Source organism: Perognathus longimembris, chromosome 5 (genome assembly GCF_023159225.1).
Source record: "Perognathus longimembris pacificus isolate PPM17 chromosome 5, ASM2315922v1, whole genome shotgun sequence".
Lineage (NCBI taxonomy): Eukaryota > Metazoa > Chordata > Mammalia > Rodentia > Heteromyidae > Perognathus > Perognathus longimembris.
This window is the reverse complement of record NC_063165.1, coordinates 17,040,073-17,062,041: the sequence shown is the minus strand read 5'-3', so window position 1 is coordinate 17,062,041 and position 21,969 is coordinate 17,040,073. Positions and strand designations below refer to the sequence as shown.

The 21,969-nt window shown below is 34.0% G+C and overlaps 1 long non-coding RNA gene across 1 annotated transcript; it reads left to right on the top strand.

Moving 5' to 3' along the window:
• The first annotated feature begins 1,885 nt into the window (after positions 1-1,885).
• Positions 1,886-13,717, top strand: LOC125351239. The gene is made up of 3 exons (XR_007210917.1): positions 1,886-2,039; positions 3,343-3,349; positions 13,707-13,717. It is a non-coding gene; the product is annotated as an uncharacterized LOC125351239 (long non-coding RNA).
• The last annotated feature ends 8,252 nt before the right edge of the window (positions 13,718-21,969 follow it).

Genomic DNA, 21,969 nt, shown 5'->3' with positions numbered 1-21,969 from the left:
TCATGGACTATGGAATTTCAGTAAGTTTTGGTGACAAAGAGGGCTAAGATATCTACAAGAGGGACATTGTTCTTAGGCAATAGAATTGCATCGAGAGATTCTGGGAAACTGCAGTATAACAATAAAGGGTATTTATGAATAAAAGCAGCAAAGACAATTTATTAAGTTCCATGTAAAAATATTCTGGTTTAGACATTTAAATCCATATAAAATTCTGTGAACTCTGCATAGGGAAGTATTGCCTTCAATGTCTCTTTTCAATTTTGAACTGTTGTAGAACATGTAGCCTGAGTTGGGCCTCCTTTAAAAATTTGTGGAGTTCAACACAGTTTCTTCTTGTCCCTTCTTTACCTGAGGCACCTTTAAGAGCCACATTTCTTCCCCATTATGATTCTTCTGTTCTCATTGCTTATGGCTTCTCTATATATTCAGAATATTCACTAATTGAAGTTTATTGTTACTAGGCTTCTTATAGCCACAATTGCATCCAGGTATTCAGTCTAGAACATGCTGTAGAATATTCTACATTTTTATCATGTTTTTGCAAAAGGCTCTCAATATATGTTATGAAAATGCTTCATAGCTTAAAATAAATACTGAAATATCAACTACTGAAAATTTTCAAATTTATAGAAAACAAGGTTTCTCTCCCAAATTTTAGACGTGTATATATGTAGGTATATTTGTGTGTATGTATATATATATATATATATATGTATATACATATATGTGTGTGGATGTATATATGTATATGGGACACATATATATATAATTTACTATACTTTTTTAGATGAAATCAATATATTTCAAAATGAATCATACCCACTTTCTTCATGAAAACTCTTGGTGAAGACAAATCACCTTTGATTATCAGAAATGGGTAGCAAGGGTAGAGATGGCAAGAGCCTGCTGGTTGTTACTACAAAGGATTTAATATCTTTAAAAAACTGTATTGATTACTTTCATAAATGTTTTAAAACATTAAAAATAAATAATGCAAGAGCAAAGAGAAATTGTTATTCTCTGTCTAAAAAAAAATCCAGATACATCTCACATGAATTGAGTTTAAGTGCCATGATTAAACTTGGCATCCAAGAGATTACCCCCAGCCAGGGGAAAGGATAGGAGGGGATATTTTCCTTCACTTCTAGAAGGATCTTGATTCTAGAAAGATCTAGCACAAAACCAGCCTTTCTAGGTTTTTATTCAAATGTATGCTCCAATCCACATTTTATAGGTAGAAAACAAATGTTTTTGTACCATTTAGTGATGAGCTGACAAAAGAAAAAATTCTAAATACTTAAAAAATGAAACGTCCTGATTCCTAATGACTGGTTTGTGTTGATAGAAATGATGTCCAATGTATAATGAGCTTGGCTGTTTTTTTTTTTTTCTTCTTTGGTTCATGTAATTAAATTTACAATATCTCTGTGAGATAAAGGGAATGATATTTTTATTTTTTAATCTAATATTGAGCATATTCAATTAAGTCCATCAACATAGCAGAATTGACTCTGTACCTGCTATATGGGGACTTGTTATTACAGACTTTAAAATTATACTCTGGTTGGAAGAAGTTTTGTTGTTGTTGTTATGTATATATATGCCCAAGGGAAAAGTTGAAGACTATGGTTAAAAAAAATTAAATGTTTTCCTGAGTCTACTAGCTTGTAAATACTTGCATAAAGTAACTGAATATATTTGAATGTACATATAGCAATTGACTCTGTTAATTTAAGTGAGATAGAATTTGACCATTTTATTACAACTTGATACATCCCCAACATTTTCTCCATGGAGTTCAAAGATTTAGCAAGCAACACGTTAGCGGTTAAAGTTTATGTCTATTTATTTTTTTAAGCTTGTTCTTTTTTATTATATTTTATTGACAAGGTGATATACAGAGGGGGTACAGTTATATAATAAGGTAATGAGTACATATCTTGTCATATTTATTATACCCTCCCTCATTTTTCTTTCCCTGCCCTATTTCAGGTAAGCATATATTCAATATCCAATGTACCAAAACTATATACAGTGTCTATTTATGTCTATATAGATTTAACAAAATTATACTTTCTCCTTTATTTTTCTTACACAAAACTCACGATTGTGATGTATTTTTTGCCCTGAAAATGCCCATTCCACATGATAAACATTTCTAAATCCATTTGATTGTTTTCTTAAAGTTTATTCTTTTTAACATTTCAAAATTCTTATTATTCTATACTGGAAACTGACCATATAACTTGGTGGGAGGGAGGAGGGAGAAAAAACACTGGAGAAAATGAGAGAGAGGTTGACACTTCAAAAAGAAATGTACTTATTACCCAAGTTGTGTGACTGTAATTCCTCTGTACATCACCTTTACCATAAAAATGTTCTTTAATCTTATTCTTGTTATTCTTCATAAGTCAATTCAAATAGTTCTGTCAATATATCCAATCATTTGCCATCTTCTTCTAAAATGAGCTGGTCAATGATAACAAAAGTTTATGTTATTTCTATTTTCCATTGATATATTTTACTTTATTATAAATTATGAGGAAACCTAAATGTATGTTACAAATTCACTTATTACATTTGATAGTCAAGGCATACTGTTTTAACTTTCAGCTTACAAAATAGATGACAGTAGAAGTTAACTTGGGATTCTAAATAATAGATATATTCAAATATTATATCTAAATAGTTTAAAATGAATATCTATTAAAATCTCTACAGTATTGTAATATTTAAGTAGCTAGTTTTAAAATTCGGAATTGATATATTTGTAATAGAGCTTCAAAATAGGTGTGGAATAAGGTGTAGAAGAGAGACAAGTATAAATGAAACTACTTCTTATGTCATTTTTATTTGTGAGCCCTCTGATGTAATAAACTTGAAATAAACTTAATTTTGTGGTACTAGCTCTATCCATTCAAAGAAGGGTATAAGTGAATGGTAGATATTCACCAAATATGACTCAGACAAGGTGTTGTCTATCTTAATGGAATATTGTAATATTTACTTTAATTGTAAAATTGCATAGGTTTGATAAAAGAAAGACAATTGTATTATAGAATGAGAGGTTCTCCAGACCTACTGGCTAAAGGAAATATATGAGAAGACTTAACAAGACATGTTTTTTCTCTGTTTTTAGTTTGAGCCTGATACTATTTTAACATATGTAGACTGTCAAAGATTTAATACATTCTTCAACTGATTGAATGATACATTTAAATACATAAACTTATATTAAATATCATAAACTTATATTATGTAAAGATATTAAGATCTAGAATATCTTGTTATACTTTTATTGTGTTCTTTATAGTCTGTATTTCTGCTTTCAAATCACAGGAACATTGTTAAACTAGAGCAGGGAACAGTTTTAGGCATCTAGATGAACCAGTGTTTAATATAATGTACCATCATCCCCAGATAAACTATATTTCATTCTAGATTAATAAAGATATAAGAGAATAGAAAGTTTTAAATTATCTATTTTCTAATGAGGATATTTAGGATTATAAGATTTATAGTACTTTTCACAGTATCACTGAACTGGCCTGAATACTGAGTATTTGAATGAGGTTTTCTCTCTTTAGGCTCTATCTTCTTGTTTCTAACTCACAAAATCAAACTATCTGCTTAGAAAATTCTTCTGATGACTATGAAAATTCTGAGATATACTTGAATAGTCAATACTGAGATCGACTGGATGTTGTGATTGTTGTTGAGTTTAGTTTTAAAAATTGTTTTTAAGACATAACATGTCCATTGTTATAAATAGGGATGGATTCTGGGCATAACATGGTGAAAATGAAATACAAAAGAGAAGTAAGGAAAGCACAGAGACCTCCTGAAATTATTTCTAGGGAAAGCAAAACAAAATGAATAAATAAATTTAAGAAAGATTAATTGTGTTACAAAAGAAAATGGTAGTCCACAAAATACTATTTTTTTTTTTTTGGCCAGTCCTGGGCCTTGGACTCAGGGCCTGAGCACTGTCCCTGGCTTCTTTTTGCTCAAGGCTAGCACTCTGCCACTTGAGCCACAGCGCCACTTCTGGCCATTTTCTGTATATGTGGTGCTGGGGAATCGAACCCAGGGCCTCATGTATATGAAGCAGGCACTCTTGCCACTAGGCCATATCCCCAGCCCCCACAAAATACTTTTTAAACCTGACACATAGTATGAGATAAACATTGATGCATATTGATGACAACATAAACAAGAGCTAAAAAAGCAACATGATTTCAGCATGGGTATTGGTATGGGAGAAAAATCAAACAGAAAGCAAATAAAAGCATAGTAAATTTTGGCTTTATTTAGAAAGAGGTTATTAGTACCTTTGTACTTCAGTATCAATACAAAACTGTCGTGGTATTAAAATTTTACACTAAAAAAGAGAAATAATAAGAAGAGAAATAACAATTTGCAAATTACAAGATAAAAACCCAGAAATAAGGAAAACAAAATGTGATGAAACTATTGAAAATAAAAGTATAGGAAGCAAAATGTTGCTGAAATACCTGATAGCCAATAAGTATAATTAGTCTTCAAGGTCCTAATGTCTAAATGGAAGGAGTTTTTCAATAAGATGGTAGTTACAAGATATAAAATAGGACAAAGTTAAAAAATAAAAACATTAACATGTTAGCCCATATTAAGCTTTCCCCAGGCATTTACAAATTAAATTTTACCCAATACCTTTATTCAGTTTTATCCATTATATTTTTAAAAATAAATTTCTTGTATGAGGTAGAACCAATCCCTATGGCAAGGAAACTGGACTTATACAGAGAATATAACACTTTAAACTGATCATTGCCAGCCGGGTTCTGGTGTCTCAAGCCTGTAATCCTAGCTACACAGGAAACTGAGATCTGAGGATCGTGGTTCAAAGCCATCTGGGGCAGCAAAGTCTGTGAGACTGTTATCTCCAATTAACCACCAGAAAACTGGAAGTGGTGAAGTGGCTCAATTGGTACAGTACTATCCTTAAACTGACAAGCTCAGGTCCAGACTCCAAGCACCATGACCAACCAAAAAAAAAAAAAAAAAGATCATTGTCTTTATTTACATGTAAATGCACCCCACCCAGTGTAAAACTAGAGCAATGAACTCTAAATTTTCGATTGTTTCTGACAAAGAGTTAAGGTGAGAATGTGGGTGGAGAATGATACATTTTATTCCCCTAAATCGCCAATTATGATTAATACCATTCCATTCCTGTTTGGAATTTCCACAGCATTCATCTAAATCTGCAAAAGAACCAGATTCTCTATAAAGAAGCTTTTCTAAATATATAACAAAAACTATGAGCACCAAATAATTCAAAACAAGTTGTTTCATTCTAACTCTAAAAATACTCTAAGAAGCCCTTCCTTGTTTCTGTTCCAACTTTTTTCTTTGCTAAAAAGGTGAAATTTTAATCTTAGAAACAGCCCAATTAAGTTGTTTTCTTAAAATCCATTTAATTGACACCTTGGATATTTATTCATGCTTCCATGACAAAAAGAATAGCAACTATAGATCTTTCATTGAAGACTTTACTTTTAGCCATCCTTTCTGCCCAGGCTAGTCCATCAATTTAGAAATCATAGTACTCTGTGGCAAATCCCCTTTAACAGTGTCCCATGTGTATGTCATGAAAAACTTGGAAAAAAAATGTGCCCACAAAACAAACATAAACTACATTCATAAATGAATCTGACTAGAGTAGGGACATCTTAATCTGAGAAAATAAGCTCTTTCTACTTGGACAATTTTTATGATATAGTTTCTATGACTATTGGTTGCCGTTTTGAATGAATGTATGCCATGCTGGTTTTAGAGATACTAATAAATTTATGCGTAGATGTCTCCCAAAATTTTCCTATGACATTACTGAATTAGTTGAGTAGTAATTGCTACAGGTAACTTCTTTTCTTTTTTCCCTTCTTTTCTCTTTTTTTTTTTTTGTTTTTGTTTTTTGTTTGTTTTCTTGTTTTGTGCTGTGGCTGGTCACTGTGCTGGACCTCTTTTGCTCAAGGGTAGCTCTCTACCACTTGATCCATGGCTCTACTTCCTCATTTTTGCTGGTTAATTGGAGGTGAATCTTATGGACTTCCCTGACTGGGCTGGCTTCAAACTGTGATCCTTAGATCTCAGTCTCCTAAGTAGTTAGAATTGTAGGTGAGAATCACTGCTACCCAGAAGCCTTGCTATTTCTGGGAGGAAAAAATTCATGTAATTTGGAAGATTCTTAAAATAAGTTATTTTTCTCTAGAATGTGTGATTTAGGAGCATTTTATGAATGGATTTATTTTTACAAAAATGATTGCTTACTTGTAAAAGCTTTCTTTTAGAAATTGTCCAGAAACATACACTCATACCCACATGTATCTCTATCCAATTTGTTTTATACCACCATACAATTTTTCTACTGATATTTGAAGTAATATTCAGACTCTATTGTCTAAAGAGCTGTATAAAAGTTAAATTGTCAAAGCCTGGATCCTATAAGGTGAAACAAGCGCTTGATTTGGGAACTTGGTATACTTACAGATTTATAGGCGCATTCTAGCTAGCACAACTGAGGGAAACCATGAAACCTATGTTTCTTTGGGTCTGGCTTACTTAATATAATTTTTTCCAAACATCTTACTTGTGATTTTTTATCATGCTTTGAAAATAGGTTATTTTTAAACTATTTTATTTGGGTGCTATTGGTTTTGTTTTGTATTTCTTTTTGTAATATTCCTTCCACGTTTTGCTATATGTGACTTCCACATTCGTCCCTGAACTTTTGAAGTTCTAAATTTGCTCATATTGGCTTCATGTTTTTCTTCTTGGCTTTCAAATAACCTAGTATTGTTTGTTGTAAATGATGAAGACTGTGCTCTTTATGATAGCCAGTTTCATTTAACTCCACTTTCTAAGAGAAATACAAAGATTCATTGGATTAGTTTTCAATTTTGACACAATTATCATCCTCAAGTTAATTTTCTTAATCTTCCTGACACTTTCAATCCCTTCCCTTAGGGAGGGAAATTCAATTTCATCAACTTGTGGTTGTTTCCTTAAGGTTTGATTCTACTAATAGAAGCCTATCTCATTTTTCCCTATGAGCAGGAATCAAATCTGAATTCTGCCTTAGGAAATTTTACCTTTATCACAGAATAGTATACCCCCTCAGCTCTCATTACTTCATAACTGCTCTGTCATCTGAATTCTCATTTTGATATATGCCTGTAGCTACTTGTCCATGCTTATTTAAAATTGCCTTAAGTTGGCTAAGGAAAACCTTATTAACCTTCTATTGATGGTTTAGGAACTTAACTGTTTTACATTAGATTTATGATATGGTTATTTCATAAACTCTTATCACATTAACCTTAATCTGATTATTCTTCCTCAATAATCCCATTACAATACTTTATTCATGGCTTGTGAAGGTGATATTTTCACAAATATCTGTGTAATAGATTTGTTTTTCTAATTGAATGCTCCAGATACAATTGTTTCACTAGCTGTCCATTATTTTATTTATTTATTTCTGCCAGTCCTGGGGCTTGAACTCAGGGACTGAGCACTGTCCCTGGCTTCTTTTTGCTCAAGGCTAGCACTCCATCAGTTGAGCCATAGCGCCACTTCTGACGTTTTTTCTATATATGTGGTGCTGAGGAATTGAACCCAGGGCTTCATGTATGGGAGGCAAACACTCTACCACTAAACCATATCCTCAGCTCCTGTCCATTATTTTAGTAACTTTTTAACTCTGGCCTAGAGATGGGTCCTCAGATACTCCTGTTTAATTCCATCCTTTGAAAGTCATTTTGGAGCATATTCATAGTTATATAATTATTTTCTCATAAATAAATATGGTATTTAATGGATAATGAGATGTTTAAACTGTATTATTAGCCATTGCAAAATATGTTCATAGTGGATAAATCTATGAATAAAAACAATAAAGAAAGTTAGCAAATCAAAATGACAAAATATCTGCAGTTGATTTATATTAGAAAGAAAAAATTAAATAATAAAAGATTTTTTGAGAATTTAGGAAGAAGTTCATCAAAAACTTATTTAATGAAGTAACTGGAGAATTCTGGATAACTACTAGAATGATAAGCAAATGGTCACTTTATCAGTAAACTTTACTTCTTTATAAAAACATAGAATCTTTTTCTTTGGAGAAAAAAAATACCTTTCTGTCCAGATTAAGAATTCGTTTAGGGCTGGGGATATGGCCTAGTGGCAAGAGTGCTTGCCTTGTATACATCAGGCCCTGGGTTCAATTCCCCAGCACCACATATACAGAAAATGGCCAGAAGTGGCGCTGTGGCTCAAGTAGCAGAGTGCTAGCCTTGAGCAAAAAGAAGCCAGGGACAGTGCTCAGGCCCTGAGTCCAAGCCCCAGGACTGGCAAAAAAAAAAAAAAAAAGAATTCGTTTATAATTAGACATTCGTGAAGGTCAAAATTTTTCTGCTGTATTGGTAGCAGATGAAATAATGTCCACAACTTCTACCTATACACTGGGTTTCTATTCTGCTTGCCTCTAAATATCATATGCATTAATTATGTAATTTGATAGATGTAAGGTCCCCCCCCCCGGGAGGGCTCTGTGCAGATACCCCCCAACTGTTTAAAGTCTGCGCCAAGTACCTGAATTTCCTACAAAACTGGCACACCTAGAGGCAGTTACCTCCTCCTTCCCTGAGGTCACATCCAATCCACCTGGCCTATCTCCCACCTTTCCCTACATAATCCAGCTCAACATGAGTCCCTGCTCTCTCTCCTTCTCTTTCTTTCTCTTTACTCTCTTTTCTTTTCTTTCTCTTTCTCCCCTTTTCTTCCTCTTTCTCTCCTTTCCCTCTTTTCCCCTTCTTCCTTCCCCTCTGACTCCCAGCTCTTCCATCTTGTGTGGGCTGGCAGTTTGCTCTCCCCCCAACAAACTTTTCTCTGCCTGAACCATGTAGCAGGTTTCCTTTCTGGAAAACCTTACAATATTTTCAATGGTTCCATCACCAGGACAATATCTAAGTAAATCTACTATTTCTTCAAATTTCTTTGACTAATGAGCTATTTCCATTCTAGGAAAGATACCATCTCTTCTTAAATAAGAAGAATTAGTCCCAAAAACTTCAAATGAAGGCTTATTGGACTTAAACCTCATTAAGGCTTTAACACTGTGATTTTATTTTAGCATTCCATATAACAAACACACATAGCACTAATTATTATGTGCATTTTAATATTGTAACTGACAGACAAAACTATAGTTCAGTATAAAAGCATATACATTGTTTTTTCAAGTGCTCACTAATCAAAATTATAAATCAAAACTATATCAGAATCAAAATTATGAGTATCTTATTTCTATTATTTGCAAATATTTTCTGTTATTTCATATGACTATGAGATTGTGATAATGAAAATACCATTTGTTCTGGACCACGAGCTCGTGGTTACACATGTTATTAATGGGAAAGACTGTTTACTGGTGTTTATTTTAGATCTGATTCCATCTCTGCCAAAGAAAACAGCAGTTGAGAAACTTCATATTTTTATACCTCTGAATTTGGCTGCTACTAACTTGTGTGGCTGTAGTAGACTTATTAAATTTTTCATACTGTAAAAATGAGAATTTATGTGGGTCATACCGTTGTACATTTATTTGATCTTGTCCATTGGTTTCGATATAGAATAAATTATACCCATGTAATATACTCTGGGAAATAAAACTGTATGTCTCAAAATGCATTTAGTTTTATGTTTACTCACACACTGTTGAGACATCTCAGTAGATTAATGAATACCACAGGGTACTCTAATGAATTACATGGGTAATATTTATCCCTTTGTCTGTGGAATTTTGATATTTTCATAATTAACCAAAGTCTAGGGCTTTAGTTGGTTAGTATTTTTGCCAAGCAGTCAGTTCTTTCAAAGTGATTAGGAAACTGAATTTTATATTTGATCACTTGACTTTCTTTCCTAGAATGCATGGTACTGAAATAATTTCATTTCTAAGCATTTCCTTGGGGGTAAAGAGGATAATTTCCACAAAGTAGTGTGCTTTTTTAGGGTTGAATAATCTACCTAAACATAGAAGTACTGTATGCAGCATTTTCTTGCCTTTGTTTGACTGGCTCTTGCTCATTTTCCAGATTTTAACTTAAACAGCACTTCCTAATAAGCTTTACTGGGATCTATATTAATTCTACCAGAACATTCTATGCCCTAAATTAATTTATATAACTTTAATAGTATTAACCTCTAAATTCAATAGCCAAATACTCTTACTGTTTTACTTTTTCTGGGCAACTCATGATTATTGAAAAGTTTTGAAATTGTTCCCTTTCCTGACACTGTGGAATGTTAGAAAAGATTGCTATGATTGCTTCAACTGAATATGTACTTTTAAGACATTACCTTAAATTTAGTTTTATACTAGCAGATTAATTTTCATATTCAATTATATGTTGGAACCATGGTTTTCTTCAAGTACTCTCTTTTTCTCTCTCCCACCAAACTTAAGCAACTGCTTAATTCCCCTATTATGTTTCTGTTTCTGGTTATCACAAACCTCTCAAATTCAACATGTTCAGAACTGAACTCATTTTATGCTCCTCAAACTCCATCTCTAATGATTCCTATTTTATAAGCCTTATATTCCACCACCTTTCATCACTTCTTCCGGGCAAAGCACTGAGAAGGGTATAGTCTTCTCTCTTTCATACTACCACCAAGTTAGTCATCATATTACTTTTATATTCATATCCACAGATAGTTATGTAAAATATATTTCAGTCAGTCATCTTTCTGTTTTATATATGTCCTATACTGTGCTTTAATCAAATTGAATTTGGTTGCTTTCTCTCATCTCTACTACCTCTACTCCTTGCTAGATTCAGTTCATTTTCTGAGTGTAATGTGCTGAATTCACCTCCAATATGGCCACCCTTTCTTTCATTTTATCATCACTGAGTGGTTTTATTTCTAAAAATCTGTCTCTTCTGCCTGAAATCATTCCATAGTTACTCAGTTCTTCAGAAAAAAAATAAAACATAACAGGGCTACTGACATTGCACTTGCTACATTCTAGTTTCATCTTTTCTTTCTCCTTATGCTTTATGTAAAGCTGCAAGGATGCTTGTCACACTTTCATGTATTGTTCTTTTCCTTGTGTCACAAGTGCTCTTCCTGGATTTGGCTTGTATTTGATTATTCAAAAACGTGAAAACAGAGCTTTTGAATAATATGTTTTCACATACATGTTCTCCATGCAACTCAGAGATGTTGACTTCATTGTTTAATATATTCTCTAAAGTTAGAGGTTATGTCCATAAATGTATGATAACTAAGTTATCTAGAAGCTAAAGTACTTTACTAATAATGAAAACATCATCAATTGTCCATTCCAGTAAACACACACACACACACAGCATAACTAGTTGAACACACAACTTTCTTTGCTTTTTGTGGAAGTGTGGACATAGATTCTTATTTTTAAGTGGTTGTACAAAGGGGTTTCAATTCCAGCAATCAGATTATGAGCACAATGTATTTTGATCAAAATCACCTAATCAGTGTCACATATTCTTGATGCTAAAGTCTGACATAAGAAGAAAACTGGGTGTCTGGGCATGAAAGACTTTCATTGCCAAGCATCTCCTTGGCTCAAAAAGAAGTTATGATTGAATTTGACCTGTCCCAGCTGGAATAAGAAAAGCAGCTGTGAGGAAAAGCACATTGGAGAGAAGAGAGCGTCTCTCGCCCTTCTAGCTAACTTAGTTGTATAATATGGTTTCTACGCCAATTCCTTCACGACAGTCAGAAAATGTACTTTTTTTTTTTGCAAAGTTGTCTTTGGTGCCAGAAATCTTCTCAAATTTCATGCCATAAGAGAGATGGATATTCATAACCATGATGATTTGTGACACTCACTTGACCTCCTCAAGCTATAAATGCTTGAGTATTTAGACTAAAATAAAACCTACTCAAAAATTCATTGGAAATTTTCAAGATATTGGAATTCTTATGTGTGACATTCTCTCTCATATTCTCCATCTTTTAAATGTTATCTTAAATAGCTACCTTAAATAACTATTAATGCCCTTACCTAGGATGGCTACTTTTATCTGTGGGGACAGTGACTACAGACAAATGGATCTTGTTTCTGTGCCTTAAAATAAGTAATACTTCACAGAAGCATGTATTTTCAGAGCTGGCAATCTCTTACTGAGGTCAGACTTTTAAAGTTAAGTGAATTAAATGGCTGAAATATTTGGAATGAAAGTTTAATGTTCAGAAATCTGCAAATGGAAATACTTTAGAATAAATAGCCAAGCTAAAAAACAAAAAATGGTTTGGCTGAAATTAGAGGTGAAAGTATCACAATGTGAAGTATAAGTCATTTGTGACAATATGTCTCTGAAACCAGAGAACACATTTATTATCAGGATTTTATCGAATGATCTGACAATTTTCCCAACTAGGATTATATAATTTGGGTTGTGGTTTCTGATGTAGGATAATTTCAAAGTATTTTTTTAGTACAGAATATATGAAACATCCCAGAATCTCTCACTACTCCATCAAATTCATGAACTTTGGCTAAACTAAAAACACATTAGCTGTGTAAAGATATAATTCTTTCAGGAAAACTTTTCCAGCAAGTATGAATACCAGTATCACCACTAATCATTAGCTCCCTTGACCTTCACCTTTCATATATACATACATATATGTTATATATACACACATACATGCATATATGAACATAGATACAAATGTGTATGCATGTGTTTGTATTATCTTTAAGTAATTGTGCAAATGGGTTTCAATTAAGCATGCACATTTATGAGTACATCTTGATCATTGTCACCCAGCCCATCATTCTCTTCTCCATTTATCCCAATTTCATTTTGGCTTTTCCACAGGGTACTTTTCCTTCTCGTCATTTTTTAAAAATATACTTGATAATTATGAGAAAAGCACAAACCCCAATGTTAAAGAATGGGTTCCATGAGCTCAGAAAGCAGTAATGTTGGTTTTTTCTGTGTCCTCAACATTTCCATGATACATTTGCACATAATGTGTACTGTGATATCTTTACTAAGTCATCCCTCTAAACTTATATACATTAATACTTTCTGTCCAGCCACTTCTTTTCTGTGTCTCTTACTTGTCATTCTTCTCTTGTATTCTTGAATTTTCTTTCCACACCTTCACCCAGGCCAAATTTACCCCTTAGGTCCCACATTCACATATGGAAATTATACAATTTTATTTTTGTAATAGCTCAGTCTCCTTTCTAGGTCCTATTTTATGAGGTGGTGACAATTTAATTTTTTGTGGAGTACTGTTGTTTCCTCTAAGGCTTAATTTAACTTCAATTGACTTAGATATTGAATCTCTTGGATAATGGGAGAAATCCCGCATGGTTTGCAGTATTTCTGCCAACGTTAGCATTAACTGGGAGGATCTTCCAGCCTCTTCTCAGTGCTGGCCTGTTCCACAATTCCGTATGATGTGTTCCATTCAGGGCTTTACCTTGTCTCAATAACTTAGGTAAAAATTTAGATACCTGAGAGAACATCGGCTCATCGGCTCATATGCAGTCAGGAAGAATAGAGAATTTGATTGGACTCTCTTCAGTTTTCACCATTTCTTGTTGCCTTTAGGAGCACAGGCACCACGCATTCTTCCCTGTGTCCAGCCGACAGAAGGGGGATACTCTGAGATGCCTTTGCCTACCTTGGCCAAATGTATATTTCATATATTTATTTTGCACCATGATCCTGTTAGTGTTGAGTTGACTGAAGGAGAGTATTGATACTGACTATAGCAAAAGCCTCCCATGCAAGGTTTATATCAGCCCTTTTCTTCTCTCACTGCCTGGGAATTTTATTGTTCTATTATTAGCAACTATTCTTGCCTAGACAAAATTAGAACTTGGAACCTGTTAGGGGTATTATCAGCATGTGAACTTTTCTATGTTTCCTAAAATTTTCAGTTCCTTCAGAGAAAGACTGCAGAAGAGAAATCAACATCAGAATATGACAACTAAGGGACAACTAAGGGAGAAGGAAGAAATCTTACCTAACAGCATATGGTTATTCAACAAGATGAAACAACACATTTAAATACATACAAGGACAAACAGAGTATAGGTTTAGTTATAGTTCCTCAATATAGCCAAGAAGATCAATGTGATATTCAAGCATTTTGGTTAATGCAAATCCATTCATATTTAAAAAAATGTGAGCACATACCTATAATACATTAATGTATAGAGGTGATATAACTCCTACTTGGCTAATGCAGTACAATATCAAAGAGATAGACAGGTGTACATAGAACATCTATTGATTTTAAATGAGATGTTTGGGAAGCATAAATAACATTTTATATAATTGTACTATATATTTTAGTAGCATTTCTTTTGTCTCTCATCAACTAGATTTTTGCCATCAGCTGAGTCTCTTAGTGATAGGGATTAGTTTTGTTTATTTTTTACTTACTCAGCATAGTTATACAGAATGAACAATAACCGATTTGTTAATAATCAAACTCTTGTGTTCGTAATTTATAGTTTTTGTTTAGTTTGTTTTGGCTACCAAAGTTATTTTATCCTAACCTAACATTGTTTCTTCTACTAATAATTTTCTATTATCCTCTCAAGAATCAGGCAATTGAACAGCTCTCAGGTACTAATTTGGTTAAAAAAATCTACATGCTTTTTCTTATGTTCCAGAATGCCAATGATTTCATGCATGTGATTTGAATGCAAAATGACTTAAATAAGTAAACATTTTCTCTAGAATTTCTAGGGCACAGAAACCTTCATATCTATATTACAGATAAGGAAAGTGAGCTTTAAAATCGTTAAAGGAATCATTTATTATTACATGCTTAACCAGTGGCACATCTGGTTTATGAATCTTGGTCTGCTTTGTCTAGACCAGTGTGCTCTGAATTTTGCTTCTAGGGTTTCTCTGCTTACATCATGCTTGCATCCTTTCCTGTGGTTAATACACTCTTTACTCCAATAGCATTTGTCACTTGAGGTATTTCAAAGGAATAGCATATTGAATCCCAACAGGACTCCAAGATGAATTTTTTAAATTTAAATCTCAAGCTTTTTTCAAATGTTACATGTAGAATCTATCTATCTATCTATATATGTATCTATATACATATATATATTTGTTATCAAACTGAATTACAGAGAGGTTACAGTTTCATACATTAGGCATTGGATACATTTCTTGTACTGTTTGTTACCTCATCCCTAGAACCCAAATTATCTTGTGTCATCACTACATCACCATTATTCACAGCAATTTCTGATAAAAAAAATAAGGCATTTTAAAATCCAAAATAATTACATTATATTAAAACTGCTCCAGGAAGACTTCTTGGGTATGCCACTTCACAGTCTCTGGGCAAAACTATAGTGAAAGTTGTCATCAGAGGGCTTGTGATAAAAAGCTACATAAGATGGGTTTAAGGACAAAGATTTACTGTTGTCCCCAAATACCTACTTTATCCATTCAGGACCAAGACTGTGAGGGTAGTATACATTTATTTCAGACATAAAACCTTGAATAAATATGCTATGTGTTCATTACACCCCCATGGTTATATGACTGATTGAAAACTTTTAAGAAAAACAAACAAAATGATTTTGAATGGGCAAGCACAAATTTACATGTGATTCTAAAAATGTCCTTCTATTTTATTATTTCAAATCAATTATAATTCATGAGGAGGAAAATCAAATGTTATGGAGGAGTAAAAATATTACAACATTTGTTTTTCCTGTTCCAAAGCCCAAGTAGACTTGTGCAGCTGTGAGAATTTTTTTTAAAGTCATTCAACGACTCAAAAGGCACACTTCACTAAGATATCACACTGTTCTAGAAAATGCCACACCAATAAGGTCAATTTTTAAGAAATCCTCCAAAGGACTAAGCCAAACTCAAAAATAAATGTGTCTGGGACCCTATGTAACCTTACTTCACCCCTTTTGAGCTGATTCCATTTCACGTCAGAGACCCATTAGACATGTGGATGTGAAAGGAAAGAGCAACGTTAGCTCTATTGGCTAATCCATCCCAGCCATTCCTACTTGTGTTTCTTCCATTGCCAACATTTCAAACAGTAACCATGATATGATATTACCAATGAGACATTTGGAAAATATGACACATCAATGACTCACAAAATTACCTTCCTACAACTCCCACCTTCCCCAGGGTATGGCAGAGGTTTTCTTCTTCTTTTTGTCAAGATACTTCAAGAGAAAGTGTGTGAAAATTGAATCCCTTCTCTGTCCCATTGTTCCCTTTTTCAATCATATCCTGGTACTCTTAGCCTTCAGTGAAAATTTTCAATCTAGCATTCCAACTCTCGATGTCTGTTAAGGAATTTTCAGTACAAGTTATTTGCTAAACAGTACAAGAAGTGTATCCAGGGCCTAACATATGAAACTGTAACCTCTCTGTATATCAATTTGACAAAATAAAATAAAAATAAATTTAAAAAGTATTCATCATATGATTTATTTTACTCCAATGCCTACAAGTGTAGCACTTAACAGACTAAAATTGTATGCTGGTTTAAAAACTTAGATGAGAAAAGACAGTTTCCTCTATAGAGCAGTATGATGCTTTTAATATAAATACATTAACATGATTCTTAAGTTACTGCTGTTTCCATGCATTATTCCTTCTCAGTTTTACAATGATTTTTCTCTACAGTATAACAGATGTGAGAAATTTGCCATGTAATATGCTCTTATTTTCTTTTTTTAATGTTACTGTAAAGGCGATGTTAAAATTGTTACAGAGGGGTTACCGTTACATGAGTCAGGTAATGAGTACATTTCATTTTGAAAAGTGTCACTCTCCCCTTCCTTCTGATCCAGTTTTTCCCCTCCCAACTTCCCACTCTCCAAAGTTATATAGTTCATTTCCAACATAGTGTCTGGTGGGTTTCACTGCTGAGTTGATTCACCCTTCAGCTCCCCAAATCAGATTAACAAATATACATAACAGAGGGTACAGAAATAATGAAAAAAAATCAACAGAAGGGAATAAACCAAAGAAAAAAAGAAAGAACCACAGACAGCACAATAAAAGAGCCTACTTCCATTTCTTTGAGTTCACTTCCATAAGCATCATTTTATATGATTTTATGAACATAGCTATTGAGCCCTTGCTATCCTCTCCTAAGAATATTCGTCTTTGTTCTCACTGAATTATTTTCATTCACTAAGCTATAAGCTTTATATTCATCATGTAATATATAGTAATGAATACATTGTTACAGCACTGTAGCTCTTCTCCTATAGTTGATAGATAGATAGATGAAGATAGAGATATAGATTGATATATGTATATGTATATATTTGGGAGATATTTATGAATACAGTTGGTCTTTGTGAGCTCAGCATCAAAGGAATGAAAAATGTATATAAGAACATCTCAAAAAGCAATCCAATATTAATAATGTAACAATAACAGTAGTACAAATAAAAATAATAAGATACAATATCTAATTAAATTCCCTTTGCATTTTATTGAGTATTACTTGTACTCTCTATATAATTGAAAATATACAGGAGGATGTAAATTGTCTATATGCAACTAGTAAACCATCTGATGTAAGGGACTTGGACATCTGTGGATTTTAGTACCATGTAGGGAATCCTGTAATAAATCAATCTTTTCTGTATTCCAAGAAACAACTATATTGTGTGAATATACAAATATGTATGCACACAGATATATATTGCAGGTGATTTTATTCTCTGTAACAAGGAAACACTTTGAAGCACGATAATTGTACCAATCCTGTACCAATTGTACAGGTTCTCTTCTTTACTCCTATCTGAATCACATATCCTTCTCAGACCTATATTTGAGGGTTTCAATGCTTCCGTTGATGAAGCGCTTGCAAAGGACATTCACTTCCTACCAGAGTCCATTTATTCACCTGATTTCAGGTTTCTAAATAAATAATGTAGCCACTCCTTGTGTAACTACCTTAGAAAAGCAGAATGCTTTCTAGAAAGTTGACTCTTTCCCTACCTTCTCCCCGTATCAGTTGCATTTTAGCACCAGTTCTATAATTTTGCTTTCTTTTTGCTATGTTCAAACTACATGATTTTCTTTTTTGCTCTATTGAATTACAGAAAGAATCCTATTTTCAATATCCTAATTTTTTAAAATAAAATCTTCTCTGACTATTATGAAGACAGGAAAGAGTAGTCCTTTCTCTGGAGTTACACTTTGTCAGTCACATTGGATAAAAGGATACCAGTCTTTTCTCTTAGTAAGAACATGTCTAATAATTAGGTTTTTGTTTGATGCTCCCCAATTAGAAAGATCTCCATATATGTTTTATTTTAGCAAAGTTATGATTTATTTAAGAAGAAAACTGGGGAGAATGTCCCCTTTCCTCTTCTTTTCTCTCTTTCACTGATATATTTTCTTTCTGTTGCCCTCTGTCTGTTAATCACTTGAATACATTTGAGTGTCTAACAGACAAGAACCAGTCATGTGATTTCAGACTAATGGTTGGCTAATAAAACCCTGTGAGCCTCATTTTCCTTACAGCTAGTAAGAACAGGTGAATATAAGGTTTATATAAAGCATAAATAATATATGCTAGACCATTAGCACTCTGTCTGGTATATAGTTTGTACTTAATGGCATATTTTTCCCAGTTGAAGAATGAATAAGCCTAAAAATTCAGAAACAGAATCTTAAGAAACATATAAATAGGACTTCAAATTCTACCCTGATTATTTCTTTATTTGTTAAAGTTTCTTGGCCTCTCCGTTCCTTATTTTTCTCAATTCCAAAATGTTATTTTCTACAAAACATTGGAAAAACTGAATGAGCAATAAGGATGTGATCACATGACCAATATGTTGACAAGCTTGATGTGTATGAAGTGTGATTGATAAATAGTTTAAAGGAATGGTGAAAGAGACATAACATTCTACCCCTGGAGGAGAACAGTCAGGCAGCTTCTCTTGATTTTCATTTCATTGTGAAGTAAAAGTAGGCCCAACTGTTATTTTAAATTATAAACACATGTCCAATTCAGTCATCAGAATATGCAGTCTGATATAGCAGTGTAAACTCCAAACCTGATTGACCATGGACCTTAGCATTTCAAACAGCTGGCTCCTGTGTGAGGCTGGAATTTGCAATGGTGTTTTGTCTCGGTCTGGCTATCTACCTGCTTACCATCTCTTCCTGTCCTCAACTGCACTTAAGAATCAGAATTTGACTTAATGAGCAAAGGGAATGCCTTGGTGGCATTAAGCTTTCTAGTTTCCAGAAAGTTATTAAATTTGGTGGCTCAGATTGAAAGAACCATACAGTTAATTATACATGACACATGGTTGCTGGTATAGTCTGAATTTTTTGGTATAGTTGCCAAATTTTATGTGAAAACTAAATTCCCAGTATACCAGTATTTGGAAGTGGGGACTTAGGGAGATTTAGATGAGGTCATGAGGATATGAATTACACATCTGGATTAGGGTTCATAGAAAGAAATGAGCCCAGTGTTTGCTCCTAGCCATGTGAAGATGTAGTGAGAAGATGGCCATTTGGAAATGAAGGAGTAGGTCCTTTTCAGTCATGATGAAAACTTGACCATGCTGGCACTGCTATCTTCGATTACACTGTGGAAAGTCTCCCAAACTGTGGGAAACATATGTTTTTGTGTTAAAACCACCCAGTCCATGGTAGTTTGGTATGGCAGCTTGAATTGACTAAGATGGTGGGCTTTTGGGTTGTTTTATTTGGCCAATCTCTCTCATAATTCTCATGTTCCTGTAAGAGTCATCTATTCCACAGTGTTAGGAACCTGATCTGAACTCATACTCATATGCTAAATATCTTTCCCCTGGCAGCTCTGAGACAAATCTTGCAAGACTGAAGGTGATTCTATAATATGGCTCTTTCCAAGTGGCCCATAGCCAATTCTCAAACATTATCACTTTTCCAACTAGATCATTTCCTTTGATTCCCCTACTATGGGATCAATCTTTAGTTTCTGTATTTTCTATGTTTGGACTAGATAGAAGCCACAGTCGACTACAGTTCTCTCAGGCAATAGCCCAAAGATCAATCATTTGTGCTCTACTTATGTCATATCTCCCACAGATAAGAGAGGGGACTGTGATTTACAAGTCATTTAGCTCTCACTGGATTATTTTAGACCCTTCGTCTAGCTGAGGGATCTGAGACACTGAAGTTCTCAGTCGTTACCAGTATAACTTGTTCTCATGCTCCACTGATACTTATCTATTGGACCTCCATCAAAACAGAGGAGAAAGGACCCATTTTAGATCCCACGGTTAATTTACAAAGCATAGAGCACATCATGGATTGCCCCAAGACTGGCTACACAATTTTCTAGGGCAAGTGCAAACTGAATATGAATGTCCTGTTGCTCGAAAATAATTACAAATTTCAAGATCTCAATATAGTAGTGCATTAAATGCACCATCTCTGTGTGGAGTCCTCTGAAACAGCATGGGTCACATGTTCATAGAATCAGTTCTAGAAAACAGATGGCCATTGCTGTCAGCCCTTTGGTTCTCTTCCCATTTAATACCACTTCTCTCAGAGGTTTCTGGTTGACCTTCACCACACTGAAATTCTTGCTAATGACCCCACTGTACCACATTAGTGTATGACTCACAGCTGATTTCATGCTGCAACAAAACTGTCAATTTAAGTCAGAGCTATCTTTTCTAAGTTAACCATCTATTTTGTTGATGAGGAAACAAAGTCTCCTTGATGCTTTTATAATTTATTGTTCTCAATTCATTTTAAGAGAGCTGAAAAAAATGTGTAAAAATAGCATGTAAAAAGTACAATCTATGTTAGTCGTGTTCTCTTTGTTTTAGCTTTGAAAAATAACAGAGCCGTGAGACAAAAGCATAAAGTACTATGGTCAGTAATATGGAGAATGAAAATGTGATGTGCTATCCATCAAAACTCTAATGCATGCCATTATTTCCATTATGGCATTTTTTGTATTGAGAGAAAATAAGACATTCCTTAGAAGGGGGAGGTTTGCCTTTCTAATTCAATGGCACAGAAGCAAACATCCCTGAGGTAAGGTTCAGCAGGAGCTCATAGTCAGCGCCGAGATGCACACACTGCAGATATCATCCATCTCCCTGACACACGCAGGGCCTCATTGTGTGGCTGCCAGACACCGTCGGCTGAGATGAGAATGTCACAGAATACAGAAAAGGAAGCAAGGCTCTTGGTCTCATGATTGTTCTTATCTATGAACAGCTCCATAAGGCAGCTCTGGGGAATAGTATTCTGAGATGAAGAGATGGAGATTCACTCTATGGCCGTCACGAACAACATACACAGTCCAGGAGTTAAAGGAAGTATGCCCACAGAATATGGAAGTCAGAGCATGAAGGGACTCCATCTTTGTCAGACAGATATTTTCAGTGCAGATGCCGAGTCATCATTTCAACGGCTCTCAAGATAAATGATGTTCCAACCTTTCTCATTCCTCATTTTCTAAACCAAAATGACAACGTGTGCCCAATGGAGATGTCATCATTGGGAACGGCAATTAAAATGTAGTCTATAGAGGAGTAGGACTGAGTATAGAGTGAGAAAACCGACTTAGTTTTTCATACCTAAGGCTTCCTCATTCAAAAAAGAAAGAGGAAAACATTGCAAGCATTCAGAAATAGGCAGGCACTGAAAGTACAAAATGGTTTTATGGAGATAAACAGACCAAAGCAGAATCTTATAGGGTTATTGGAAATTCTGTAACAAAGAAAAGGTTTTGGGCCAATCTCCAATGAGGAGCATTTGGAGACTGGGATACAAACCTCCAGCATATCACACTTTATTGCTGGCTTTGAAAATTATAATATCTCCTGATAGATCCTGGGAATGTATGAGTTGAACTTTGTCCTTGAAATCT